Raw genomic sequence first — 13,481 nt, 5'->3', positions numbered from 1 at the left:
TTTGGGGTTAGGGGTTGGGGTTAGGTTTAGATTTGGGGTTAGGTTTAGATTTGGGGTCAGGGTTTGGGGTTAGGTTTAGATTTGGGGTTAGGTTTAGATTTGGGGTTTAGATTTGGGGTTAGGTTTAGATTTGGGGTTAGGTTTAGATTTGGGGTTAGGGGTTGGGGTTAGGGGTTGGGGTTAGGTTTAGATTTGGGCTTAGGTTTAGATTTGCGGTTAGGGGTTGTGTTTAGGTTAAGATTTGGGGTTAGGTTTATATTTGGGGTTAGGGGTTGGGGTTACGTTTAGATATGGGGTTAGGTTTAGATTTGGGGTTAGGGGTTGGGGTTAGGTTTAGATTTGGGGTTAGGTTTAGAATTGGGGTCAGGGATTGAGGTTAGGTTTAAATTTGCGATTAGGTTTATATTTGTGGTTAGGGGTTGGGCTTAGGTTTAGATTTGGGGTTAGGTTTGGATTTGGGGATAGGGGTTGGGGTTAGGGGTTGGGGTTAGGTTTAGATTTCGGGTTAGGGGTTGGGGTAAGGTTTAGATTTGGGGTTAAGTTTAGATTTGGGGTTAGGGGTTGAGGTTAGGTTTAGATTTGGGGTTAGGGGTTGGGGTTAGTGGTTGGGGTTAGGGGTTGGGGTTAGGTTTAGATTTGGGGTTAGGTTTAGATTTGGTGTTAGGGGTTGGGGTTAGGTTTAGATTTGGGGTTAGGGGTTGGGGTTGGGTTTAGATTTGGGGTTGGGGTTGGGGTTAGGTTTAGATTTGGGGTTAGGGGTTGGGGTTAGGTTTACATTTGGGGTTAGGTTTAGATTTGGTGTTAGGGGTTGGGGTTAGGTTTAGATTTGGGGCTAGGGGTTGGGGTTAGGTTTAGATTTGGGGTTAGGTTTAGATTCGGGGTTAGGGGTTGGGGTTAGGTTTAGATTTGGGGTTAGGTTTAGATTTGGAGTGTAGATTTGTGGTTAGGTTTAGATTTGGGGTTAGGGGTTGGGGTTAGGGGTTGGGGTTAGGTTTAGATTTGGGCTTAGGGATTGGCGTTTAGGTTAAGATTTGGGGTTAGGTTTATATTTGGGTTTAGGGGATGGGGTTACGTTTAGATATGGGGTTAGGTTTAGATTTGGGGTTAGGGGTTGGGGTTAGGTTTAGATTTGGGGTTAGGTTTAGAATTGGGGTCAGGGATTGAGGTTAGGTTTAAATTTGCGATTAGGTTTATATTTGTGGTTAGGGGTTGGGCTTAGGTTTAGATTTGGTGTTAGGTTTGGATTTGGGGTTAGGGGTTGGGGTTAGGGGTTGGGGTTAGGTTTAGATTTGGGGTTATGGGTTGGAGTTAGGGGTTGGGGTTAGGTTTAGATCGAGGTTAGGGGTTGGGGTTAGGGGTTGGGTTTAGGTTTAGATTTGGGGTTAGGTTTCGATTTGGGGTTAGGGGTCGGGTTTAGGTTTAGATAAGGGTTTAGGTTTAGATTTGGGGTTAGGGGTTAGGGTTAGGTTTAGATTTGGGGTTAGGTTTAGATTTGGGGCTAGGGGTTGGGGTTAGGTTTAGATTTGGGGTTAGGTTTACATTTGGGGTTAGGGGTTGGGGTTAGGATTAGATTTGAGGTTAGGGGTTGGCGTTAGGGGTTGGGGTTAGGGTTTGGGGTTAGGTTTAGATTTGGGGTTAGGTTTAGATTTGGGGTGAGGGGTTGGGGTTAGGTTTAGATTTGGGGTTAGGTTTAGATTTGCGGTTAGAGGTTGGGGTTAGGTTTAGATTTGGGGTTAGGTTTAGATTTGTGGTTAGGGGTTGGGGTTAGGTTTAGATTTGGGGTTAGGTTTAGATTTGGGGTTAGGGGTTGGGTTAGGGGTTGGGGTTAGGTTTAGATTTGGGGTTAGGGGTTGGGGTTAGGAGTTGGGGTTAGGTTTAGATTTGGGGTTAGGGGTTGGGTTTAGGTTTAGATTTGGGGTTAGGTTTAGATTTGGGGTTAGTTGTTGTGGTTAGGTTTAGATTTGGGTTTAGGGGTTGGGGTTAAGTTTAGATTTGGGGTTAGGTTTAGATTTGCGGTTTAGATTTGGGGTTAGGTTTAGATTTGGAGTTAGGTGTTTGGGTTAGGTTTAGATTTGGGGTTAGGTTTAGATTTGGGGTTAGGGGTTGGGGTTAGGTTTGGATTTGGGGTTTAGATTTGGGGTTAGGTTTAGATTTGGGGTTAGGTTTAGATTTGGGGTTAGGGGTCGGGGTTAGATTTAGATTTGGGTTTAGTTTTAGATTTGGGGTTAGTTTTAGATTTGGGCTTAGGGTTTGAGGTTAGGTTTAGATTTGTGGTTAGGTGTAGATTTGGTGTTAGGGGTTGGGGTTAGGTTTAGATTTCGGGTTAGGTTTAGATTTGGAGTTAGGGGTTGGGGTTAGGTTTAGATTTGGGGTTAGGTTTAGATTTGGGGTTAGGGGTTAGGGTTAGGTTTAGATTTGGGGTTAGGTTTAGATTTTAGGTTTAGATTTGGGGTTAGGTTTAGATTTGGGGTTAGGTTTAGATTTTAGGTTTAGATTTGGGGTTAGGTTTAGATTTTAGGTTTAGATTTAGGGTTAGGTTTAGATCTGGGGTTAGGTTTAGATTTGGGGTTAGGGGTTGAGGTTAGGATTAGATTTGGGGTTAGGGGTTGGGGTTAGGGGTTGTGGTTAGGGGTTGGGGTTAGGTTTAGATTTGGGGTTATGTTTAGATTTAGGGTTAGGGGTTGGGGTTAGGTTTAGATTTGGGGTTAGGGGTTGGGGTTAGGGGTTGGGGTTAGGGGTTGGGGTTAGGTTTAGATTTGGGGTTAGGTTTAGATTTGGTCTTAGGGGTTGGGGTTAGGTTTAGATTTGGGGTTAGGGGTTGGGGTTGGGTTTAGATTTTGTTTAGGTTTAGATTTGGGGTTATGGGTTGTGGTTAGGTTTAGATTTGGGGTTAGGTTTAGATTCGGGGTTAGGGGTTGGGGTTAGGTTTAGATTTGGGGTTAGGTTTAGATTTGGGGTTTAGATTTGGGGTTAGGTTTAGATTTGGGGTTAGGGGTTGGGGTTAGGGGTTGGGGTTAGGTTTAGATTTGGGCTTAGGGGTTGGGTTTAGGTTAAGATTTGGGGTTAGGTTTATATTTGGGGTTAGTGGTTGGGGTTACGTTTAGATATGGGGTTAGGTTTAGATTTGGGGTTAGGGGTTGGCGTTAGGTTTAGATTTGGGATTAGGTTTAGAATTGGGGTCAGGGATTGAGGTTAGGTTTAAATTTGTGGTTAGGTTTATATTTGTGGTTAGGGGTTGGGGTTAGGTTTAGATTTGGGGTTAGGTTTAGATTTGGGGTTAGGGGTTGGGGTTAGGGGTTGGGGTTAGGTTTAGATTTGAAGTTATGAGTGTGAATTAGGGGTTGGGGTTAGGTTTAGATTTGGGGTTAGTTTTAGATTTGGGTTAGGGGTTGGGGTTAGGGGTTGGGGTTAGGTTTAGATTTGGGGTTATGGGTTGCAGTTAGGGGTTGGGGTTAGGTTTAGATTTGGGGTTAGGGTTTGGGGTTAGGGGTTGGGTTTAGGTTTAGATTTGGGGTTAGGTTTAGATTTGGGGTTAGGGGTTGGGGTTAGGTTTAGATATGGGGTTAGGTTTAGATTTGGGGTTAGGGGTTAGGGTTAGGTTTAGATTTGGGGTTAGGTTTAGATTTGGGGCTAGTGGTTGGGGTTAGGTTTAGATTTGGGGTTAGGTTTAGATTTGGGGTTAGGGGTTAGGGTTAGGTATAGATTTGGGGTTAGGTTTAGATTTGGGGTTAGGGGTTAGGGTTAGGTTTAGATTTGGGGTTAGGTTTAGATTTGGGGTTAGGGGTTGAGGTTAGGTTTAGATTTGGGGTTAGGGGTTGGGGTTAGGGGTTAGGGTTAGGGGTTGGGGTTAGGTTTAGATTTGGGGTTAGGTTTAGATTTGGTCTTAGGGGTTGGGGTTAGGTCTAGATTTGGGGTTAGTTGTTGGGGTTGGGTTTAGATTTTGTTTAGGTTTAGATTTGGGGTTAGGGGTTGGGGTTAGGTTTAGATTTGGGGTTAGGTTTAGATTCGGGGTTAGGGGTTGGGGTTAGGTTTAGATTTGGGGTTAGGTTTAGATTTGGGGTTTAGATTTGGGGTTAGGTTTAGATTTGGGGTTAGGTTTAAATTTGGGGTTAGGGGTTGGGGTTAGGGGTTGGGGTTAGGTTATAGATTTGGGGTTAGGTTTAAATTTGGGGTTAGGGGTTGGGGTTAGAGGTTGGGGTTAGGTTAAGATTTGGGGTTAGTTTTATATTTGGGGTTAGTGGTTGGGGTTACGTTTAGATATGGGGTTATGTTTAGATTTGGGGTTAGGGGTTGGCGTTAGGTTTAGATTTGGGGTTAGGTTTAGAATTGGGGTCAGGGATTGAGGTTAGGTTTAAATTTGCGGTTAGGTTTATATTTGTGGTTAGGGGTTGGGGTTAGGTTTAGATTTGGGGTTAGTTTTAGATTTGGGGTTAGGGGTTGGGGTTAGGGGTTGGGGTTAGGTTTAGATTTGGGGTTATGGGTTGCAGTTAGGGGTTGGGGTTAGGTTTAGTTTTGGGGTTAGGGGTTGGGATTAGGGGTTGGGTTTAGGTTTAGATTTGGGGTTAGGTTTAGATTTGGGGTTAGGGGTTGGGGTTAGGTTTAGATATGGGGTTAGGTTTAGATTTGGGGTTAGGGGTTAGGGTTAGGTTTAGATTTGGGGTTAGGTTTAGATTTGGGGCTAGGGGTTGGGGTTAGGTTTAGATTTGGGGTTAGGTTTAGATTTGGAGTTAGGGGTTGGGGTTAGGATTAGATTTGGGGTTAGGTTTAGTTTTGGGGTTAGTGCTTGGGGTTAGGTTTAGATTTGGGGTTAGGGGTTGGGGTTAGGTTTAGGTTTGGGCTTAGGGGTTGGCGTTAGGGGTTGGGGTTAGGGATTGGGCTTAGGTTTAGATTTGGGGTTAGGTTTAGATTTGGGGTTAGGGGTTGGGGTTAGGTTTAGATTTGGGGTTAGAGGTTGGGGTTAGGTTTAGATTTGGGGTTAGGTTTAGATTTGGGGTTAGGGGTTGGGGTTAGGTTTAGATTTGAGGTTAGGGGTTGGGTTAGGGGTTGGGGTTAGGTTTAGATTTGCGGTTAGGGGTTGGGGTTAGGAATTGGGGTTAGGTTTAGATGTGGGCTTAGGGGTTGGGGTTAGGGATTGGGGTTAGGTTTAGATTTGGGGTTAGGTTTGGATTTGGGGTTAGGGGTTGGGGTTAGGTTTAGATTTGGGGTTAGGGGTTGGGGTTAGGTTTAGATTTGGGGTTAGGTTTAGATTTGGGGTTAGTTATTGTGGTTAGGTTTAGATTTGGGTTTAGGAGTTGGGGTTAGGTTTAGATTTGGGGTTAGGTTTAGATTTGGGGTTTAGATTTGGGGTTAGGTTTAGTTTTGGAGTTAGGCTTAGATTTGGGGTTAGGGGTCGGGGTTAGATTTAGATTTGGGTTTAGTTTTAGATTTGGGGTTAGGGGTTGGGGTTAGGTTTATATTTTGGGTTAGGTTTAGATTTGAGGTTAGGTTTAGATTTGCGGTTAGGTTTAGATTTGGTGTTAGGGGTTTGGGTTAGGTTTAGATTTGGGGTTAGGTTTAGATTTGGAGTTAGGGGTTGGGGTTAGGTTTAGATTTGGGGTTAGGTTTAGATTTGGGGTTAGGGGTTGGGGTTGGGTTTAGATTTGGGGTTAGGGGTTGGGGTTAGGTTTAGATTTTGTTTAGGTTTAGATTTGGGGTTAGGGGTTGGGGTTAGGTTTAGATTTGGGGTTAGGTTTAGATTTGGGGTTTAGATTTGGGGTTAGGTTTAGATTTGGGGTTATGTTTAGATTTGGGGTTAGGGGTTGGAGTTAGGGGTTGGGGATAGGTTTAGATTTGGGGTTAGGGGTTGAGGTTAGGATTAGATTTGGGGTTAGGGGTTGGGGTTAGGTTTAGATTTGGGGTTAGGTTTAGATTTAGGGTTAGGTGTTGGGGTTAGGTTTAGATTTTGGGTTAGGGGTTGGGGTAAGGTTTAGATTTGGTGTTAGGTTTAGATTTGGGGTTAGGGGTTGAGGTTAGGTTTAGATTTGGGGTTAGGGGTTGGGGTTAGGGGTTGGGGTTAGGGGTTGGGGTTAGGTTTAGATTTGGGGTTAGGTTTAGATTTAGGGTTAGGGGTTGGGGTTAGGTTTAGATTTGGGGTTAGGGGTTGGGGTTGGGTTTAGATTTGGGGTTAGGGGTTGGGGTTAGGTTTAGATTTTGTTTAGGTTTAGATTTGGGGTTAGGGGTTGGGGTTAGGTTTAGATTTGGGGTTAGGTTTAGATTTGGGGTTTAGATTTGGGGTTAGGTTTAGATTTGGGGTTATGTTTAGATTTGGGGTTAGGGGTTGGGGTTAGGGGTTGGGGATAGGTTTAGATTTGGGGTTAGGGGTTGAGGTTAGGATTAGATTTGGGGTTAGGGGTTGGGGTTAGGTTTAGATTTGGGGTTAGGTTTAGATTTAGGGTTAGGGGTTGGGATTAGGTTTAGATTTCGGGTTAGGGGTTGGGGTAAGGTTTAGATTTGGGGTTAAGTTTAGATTTGGGGTTAGGGGTTGAGGTTAGGTTTAGATTTGGGGTTAGGGGTTGGGGTTAGGGGTTGGGGTTAGGGGTTGGGGTTAGGTTTAGATTTGGGGTTAGGTTTAGATTTGGTGTTAGGGGTTGGGGTTAGGTTTAGATTTGGGGTTAGGGGTTGGGGTTGGGTTTAGATTTGGGGTTAGGGGTTGGGGTTAGGTTTAGATTTGGGGTTAGGGGTTGGGGTTAGGTTTAGATTTGGGGTTAGGTTTAGATTTGGTGTTAGGGGTTGGGGTTAGGTTTAGATTTGGTGTTAGGGGTTGGGGTTAGGTTTAGATTTGGGGTTAGGTTTAGATTCGGGGTTAGGGGTTGGGGTTAGGTTTAGATTTGGGGTTTAGATTTGGGGTTAGGTTTAGATTTGGGGTTAGGTTTAGATTTGGGGTTAGGGGTTGGGGTTAGGGGTTGGGGTTAGGTTTAGATTTGGGCTTAGGGATTGGGGTTTAGGTTAAGATTTGGGGTTAGGTTTATATTTGGGGTTAGGGGATGGGGTTACGTTTAGATATGGGGTTAGGTTTAGATTTGGGGTTTAGGGGTTAAGGTTAGGTTTAGATTTCGGGTTAGGTTTAGATTCGGGGTTAGGGGTTGGGGTTAGGTTTAGATTTGAGGTTAGGTTTAGATTTGGGGTTTAGCTTTGGGGTTAGGTTTAGATTTGGGGTTAGGGGTTGGGGTTAGCTTTAGATTTGGGGTTAGGTTTAGATTTGGGATTAGGGGTCGGGTTTAGTTTTAGATTTGGGGTTAGTTTTAGATTTGGGGTTAGGGGTTGGGGTTAGGTTTAGATTTGGGGTTAGGTTTAGATTTGGGGTCAGGGTTTGGGGTTAGGTTTAGATTTGGGGTTAGGTTTAGATTTGGGGTTAGGGGTTGGGGTTAGGGGTTGGGGTTAGGTTTAGATTTGGGCTTAGGTTTAGATTTGCGGTTAGGGGTTGTGTTTAGGTTAAGATTTGGGGTTAGGTTTATATTTGGGGTTAGGGGTTGGGGTTACGTTTAGATATGGGGTTAGGTTTAGATTTGGGGTTAGGGGTTGGGGTTAGGTTTAGATTTGGGGTTAGGTTTAGAATTGGGGTCAGGGATTGAGGTTAGGTTTAAATTTGCGATTAGGTTTATATTTGTGGTTAGGGGTTGGGCTTAGGTTTAGATTTGGGGTTAGGTTTGGATTTGGGGATAGGGGTTGGGGTTAGGGGTTGGGGTTAGGTTTAGATTTCGGGTTAGGGGTTGGGGTAAGGTTTAGATTTGGGGTTAAGTTTAGATTTGGGGTTAGGGGTTGAGGTTAGGTTTAGATTTGGGGTTAGGGGTTGGGGTTAGTGGTTGGGGTTAGGGGTTGGGGTTAGGTTTAGATTTGGGGTTAGGTTTAGATTTGGTGTTAGGGGTTGGGGTTAGGTTTAGATTTGGGGTTAGGGGTTGGGGTTGGGTTTAGATTTGGGGTTGGGGTTGGGGTTAGGTTTAGATTTGGGGTTAGGGGTTGGTGTTAGGTTTACATTTGGGGTTAGGTTTAGATTTGGTGTTAGGGGTTGGGGTTAGGTTTAGATTTGGGGCTAGGGGTTGGGGTTAGGTTTAGATTTGGGGTTAGGTTTAGATTCGGGGTTAGGGGTTGGGGTTAGGTTTAGATTTGGGGTTAGGTTTAGATTTGGAGTGTAGATTTGTGGTTAGGTTTAGATTTGGGGTTAGGGGTTGGGGTTAGGGGTTGGGGTTAGGTTTAGATTTGGGCTTAGGGATTGGGGTTTAGGTTAAGATTTGGGGTTAGGTTTATATTTGGGGTTAGGGGATGGGGTTACGTTTAGATATGGGGTTAGGTTTAGATTTGGGGTTAGGGGTTGGGGTTAGGTTTAGATTTGGGGTTAGGTTTAGAATTGGGGTCAGGGATTGAGGTTAGGTTTAAATTTGCGATTAGGTTTATATTTGTGGTTAGGGGTTGGGCTTAGGTTTAGATTTGGTGTTAGGTTTGGATTTGGGGTTAGGGGTTGGGGTTAGGGGTTGGGGTTAGGTTTAGATTTGGGGTTATGGGTTGGAGTTAGGGGTTGGGGTTAGGTTTAGATCGAGGTTAGGGGTTGGGGTTAGGGGTTGGGTTTAGGTTTAGATTTGGGGTTAGGTTTCGATTTGGGGTTAGGGGTCGGGTTTAGGTTTAGATAAGGGTTTAGGTTTAGATTTGGGGTTAGGGGTTAGGGTTAGGTTTAGATTTGGGGTTAGGTTTAGATTTGGGGCTAGGGGTTGGGGTTAGGTTTAGATTTGGGGTTAGGTTTACATTTGGGGTTAGGGGTTGGGGTTAGGATTAGATTTGAGGTTAGGGGTTGGCGTTAGGGGTTGGGGTTAGGGTTTGGGGTTAGGTTTAGATTTGGGGTTAGGTTTAGATTTGGGGTGAGGGGTTGGGGTTAGGTTTAGATTTGGGGTTAGGTTTAGATTTGCGGTTAGAGGTTGGGGTTAGGTTTAGATTTGGGGTTAGGTTTAGATTTGTGGTTAGGGGTTGGGGTTAGGTTTAGATTTGGGGTTAGGTTTAGATTTGGGGTTAGGGGTTGGGTTAGGGGTTGGGGTTAGGTTTAGATTTGGGGTTAGGGGTTGGGGTTAGGAGTTGGGGTTAGGTTTAGATTTGGGGTTAGGGGTTGGGTTTAGGTTTAGATTTGGGGTTAGGTTTAGATTTGGGGTTAGTTGTTGTGGTTAGGTTTAGATTTGGGTTTAGGGGTTGGGGTTAAGTTTAGATTTGGGGTTAGGTTTAGATTTGCGGTTTAGATTTGGGGTTAGGTTTAGATTTGGAGTTAGGTGTTTGGGTTAGGTTTAGATTTGGGGTTAGGTTTAGATTTGGGGTTAGGGGTCGGGGTTAGATTTAGATTTGGGTTTAGTTTTAGATTTGGGGTTAGTTTTAGATTTGGGCTTAGGGTTTGAGGTTAGGTTTAGATTTGTGGTTAGGTGTAGATTTGGTGTTAGGGGTTGGGGTTAGGTTTAGATTTCGGGTTAGGTTTAGATTTGGAGTTAGGGGTTGGGGTTAGGTTTAGATTTGGGGTTAGGTTTAGATTTGGGGTTAGGGGTTAGGGTTAGGTTTAGATTTGGGGTTAGGTTTAGATTTTAGGTTTAGATTTGGGGTTAGGTTTAGATTTGGGGTTAGGTTTAGATTTTAGGTTTAGATTTGGGGTTAGGTTTAGATTTTAGGTTTAGATTTAGGGTTAGGTTTAGATCTGGGGTTAGGTTTAGATTTGGGGTTAGGGGTTGAGGTTAGGATTAGATTTGGGGTTAGGGGTTGGGGTTAGGGGTTGTGGTTAGGGGTTGGGGTTAGGTTTAGATTTGGGGTTAGGTTTAGATTTAGGGTTAGGGGTTGGGGTTAGGTTTAGATTTGGGGTTAGGGGTTGGGGTTAGGGGTTGGGGTTAGGGGTTGGGGTTAGGTTTAGATTTGGGGTTAGGTTTAGATTTGGTCTTAGGGGTTGGGGTTAGGTTTAGATTTGGGGTTAGGGGTTGGGGTTGGGTTTAGATTTTGTTTAGGTTTAGATTTGGGGTTATGGGTTGTGGTTAGGTTTAGATTTGGGGTTAGGTTTAGATTCGGGGTTAGGGGTTGGGGTTAGGTTTAGATTTGGGGTTAGGTTTAGATTTGGGGTTTAGATTTGGGGTTAGGTTTAGATTTGGGGTTAGGGGTTGGGGTTAGGGGTTGGGGTTAGGTTTAGATTTGGGCTTAGGGGTTGGGTTTAGGTTAAGATTTGGGGTTAGGTTTATATTTGGGGTTAGTGGTTGGGGTTACGTTTAGATATGGGGTTAGGTTTAGATTTGGGGTTAGGGGTTGGCGTTAGGTTTAGATTTGGGATTAGGTTTAGAATTGGGGTCAGGGATTGAGGTTAGGTTTAAATTTGCGGTTAGGTTTATATTTGTGGTTAGGGGTTGGGGTTAGGTTTAGATTTGGGGTTAGGTTTAGATTTGGGGTTAGGGGTTGGGGTTAGGGGTTGGGGTTAGGGGTTGGGGTTAGGTTTAGATTTGAAGTTATGAGTGTGAATTAGGGGTTGGGGTTAGGTTTAGATTTGGGGTTAGTTTTAGATTTGGGGTTAGGGGTTGGGGTTAGGGGTTGGGGTTAGGTTTAGATTTGGGGTTATGTGTTGCAGTTAGGGGTTGGGGTTAGGTTTAGATTTGGGGTTAGGGTTTGGGGTTAGGGGTTGGGTTTAGGTTTAGATTTGGGGTTAGGTTTAGATTTGGGGTTAGGGGTTGGGGTTAGGTTTAGATATGGGGTTAGGTTTAGATTTGGGGTTAGGGGTTAGGGTTAGGTTTAGATTTGGGGTTAGGTTTAGATTTGGGGCTAGTGGTTGGGGTTAGGTTTAGATTTGGGGTTAGGTTTAGATTTGGGGTTAGGGGTTAGGGTTAGGTATAGATTTGGGGTTAGGTTTAGATTTGGGGTTAGGGGTTAGGGTTAGGTTTAGATTTGGGGTTAGGTTTAGATTTGGGGTTAGGGGTTGAGGTTAGGTTTAGATTTGGGGTTAGGGGTTGGGGTTAGGGGTTAGGGTTAGGGGTTGGGGTTAGGTTTAGATTTGGGGTTAGGTTTAGATTTGGTCTTAGGGGTTGGGGTTAGGTCTAGATTTGGGGTTAGTTGTTGGGGTTGGGTTTAGATTTTGTTTAGGTTTAGATTTGGGGTTAGGGGTTGGGGTTAGGTTTAGATTTGGGGTTAGGTTTAGATTCGGGGTTAGGGGTTGGGGTTAGGTTTAGATTTGGGGTTAGGTTTAGATTTGGGGTTTAGATTTGGGGTTAGGTTTAGATTTGGGGTTAGGTTTAAATTTGGGGTTAGGGGTTGGGGTTAGGGGTTGGGGTTAGGGGTTGGGGTTAGCTTAAGATTTGGGGTTAGTTTTATATTTGGGGTTAGTGGTTGGGGTTACGTTTAGATATGGGGTTATGTTTAGATTTGGGGTTAGGGGTTGGCGTTAGGTTTAGATTTGGGGTTAGGTTTAGAATTGGGGTCAGGGATTGAGGTTAGGTTTAAATTTGCGGTTAGGTTTATATTTGTGGTTAGGGGTTGGGGTTAGGTTTAGATTTGGGGTTAGTTTTAGATTTGGGGTTAGGGGTTGGGGTTAGGGGTTGGGGTTAGGTTTAGATTTGGGGTTATGGGTTGCAGTTAGGGGTTGGGGTTAGGTTTAGTTTTGGGGTTAGGGGTTGGGATTAGGGGTTGGGTTTAGGTTTAGATTTGGGGTTAGGTTTAGATTTGGGGTTAGGGGTTGGGGTTAGGTTTAGATATGGGGTTAGGTTTAGATTTGGGGTTAGGGGTTAGGGTTAGGTTTAGATTTGGGGTTAGGTTTAGATTTGGGGCTAGGGGTTGGGGTTAGGTTTAGATTTGGGGTTAGGTTTAGATTTGGAGTTAGGGGTTGGGGTTAGGATTAGATTTGGGGTTAGGTTTAGTTTTGGGGTTAGTGCTTGGGGTTAGGTTTAGATTTGGGGTTAGGGGTTGGGGTTAGGTTTAGATTTGGGCTTAGGGGTTGGCGTTAGGGGTTGGGGTTAGGGATTGGGCTTAGGTTTAGATTTGGGGTTAGGTTTAGATTTGGGGTTAGGGGTTGGGGTTAGGTTTAGATTTGGGGTTAGAGGTTGGGGTTAGGTTTAGATTTGGGGTTAGGTTTAGATTTGGGGTTAGGGGTTGGGGTTAGGTTTAGATTTGAGGTTAGGGGTTGGGTTAGGGGTTGGGGTTAGGTTTAGATTTGGGGTTGGGGTTAGGAATTGGGGTTAGGTTTAGATGTGGGCTTAGGGGTTGGGGTTAGGGATTGGGGTTAGGTTTAGATTTGGGGTTAGGTTTGGATTTGGGGTTAGGGGTTGGGGTTAGGTTTAGATTTGGGGTTAGGGGTTGGGGTTAGGTTTAGATTTGGGGTTAGGTTTAGATTTGGGGTTAGTTATTGTGGTTAGGTTTAGATTTGGGTTTAGGAGTTGGGGTTAGGTTTAGATTTGGGGTTAGGTTTAGATTTGGGGTTTAGATTTGCGGTTAGGTTTAGATTTGGGGTTATTTTTAGATTTGGGGTTTAGATTTGGGGTTAGGTTTAGATTTGGGGTTAGGTTTAGATTTGGGTTTAGGGGTTGGGGTTAGGTTTAGATTTGGGGTTTAGATTTGGGGTTAGGTTTAGTTTTGGAGTTAGGCTTAGATTTGGGGTTAGGGGTCGGGGTTAGATTTAGATTTGGGTTTAGTTTTAGATTTGGGGTTAGGGGTTGGGGTTAGGTTTATATTTTGGGTTAGGTTTAGATTTGAGGTTAGGTTTAGATTTGCGGTTAGGTTTAGATTTGGTGTTAGGGGTTTGGGTTAGGTTTAGATTTGGGGTTAGGTTTAGATTTGGAGTTAGGGGTTGGGGTTAGGTTTAGATTTGGGGTTAGGTTTAGATTTGGGGTTAGGGGTTGGGGTTGGGTTTAGATTTGGGGTTAGGGGTTGGGGTTAGCTTTAGATTTTGTTTAGGTTTAGATTTGGGGTTAGGGGTTGGGGTTAGGTTTAGATTTGGGGTTAGGTTTAGATTTGGGGTTTAGATTTGGGGTTAGGTTTAGATTTGGGGTTAGGGGTTGGAGTTAGGGGTTGGGGATAGGTTTAGATTTGGGGTTAGGGGTTGAGGTTAGGATTAGATTTGGGGTTAGGGGTTGGGGTTAGGTTTAGATTTGGGGTTAGGTTTAGATTTAGGGTTAGGGGTTGGGGTTAGGTTTAGATTTCGGGTTAGGGGTTGGGGTAAGGTTTAGATTTGGGGTTAAGTTTAGATTTGGGGTTAGGGGTTGAGGTTAGGTTTAGATTTGGGGTTAGGGGTTGGGGTTAGGGGTTGGGGTTAGGGGTTGGGGTTAGGTTTAGATTTGGGGTTAGGTTTAGATTTGGTGTTAGGGGTTGGGGTTAGGTTTAGATTTGGGGTTAGGGGTTGGGGTTGGGTTTAGATTAGGGGCTAGGGGTTGGGGTTAGGTTTAGATTTGGGGTTAGGGGTTGGGGTTAGGTTTAGATTTGGGGTTAGGTTTAGATTTGGGTTAGGGTTTGGGGTT

The sequence above is a fragment of the Patagioenas fasciata genome, unplaced genomic scaffold (assembly GCF_037038585.1).
Source record: "Patagioenas fasciata isolate bPatFas1 unplaced genomic scaffold, bPatFas1.hap1 Unplaced_11, whole genome shotgun sequence".
Taxonomy (NCBI): Eukaryota; Metazoa; Chordata; class Aves; order Columbiformes; family Columbidae; genus Patagioenas; species Patagioenas fasciata.
This window is presented reverse-complemented; position numbering follows the sequence as displayed.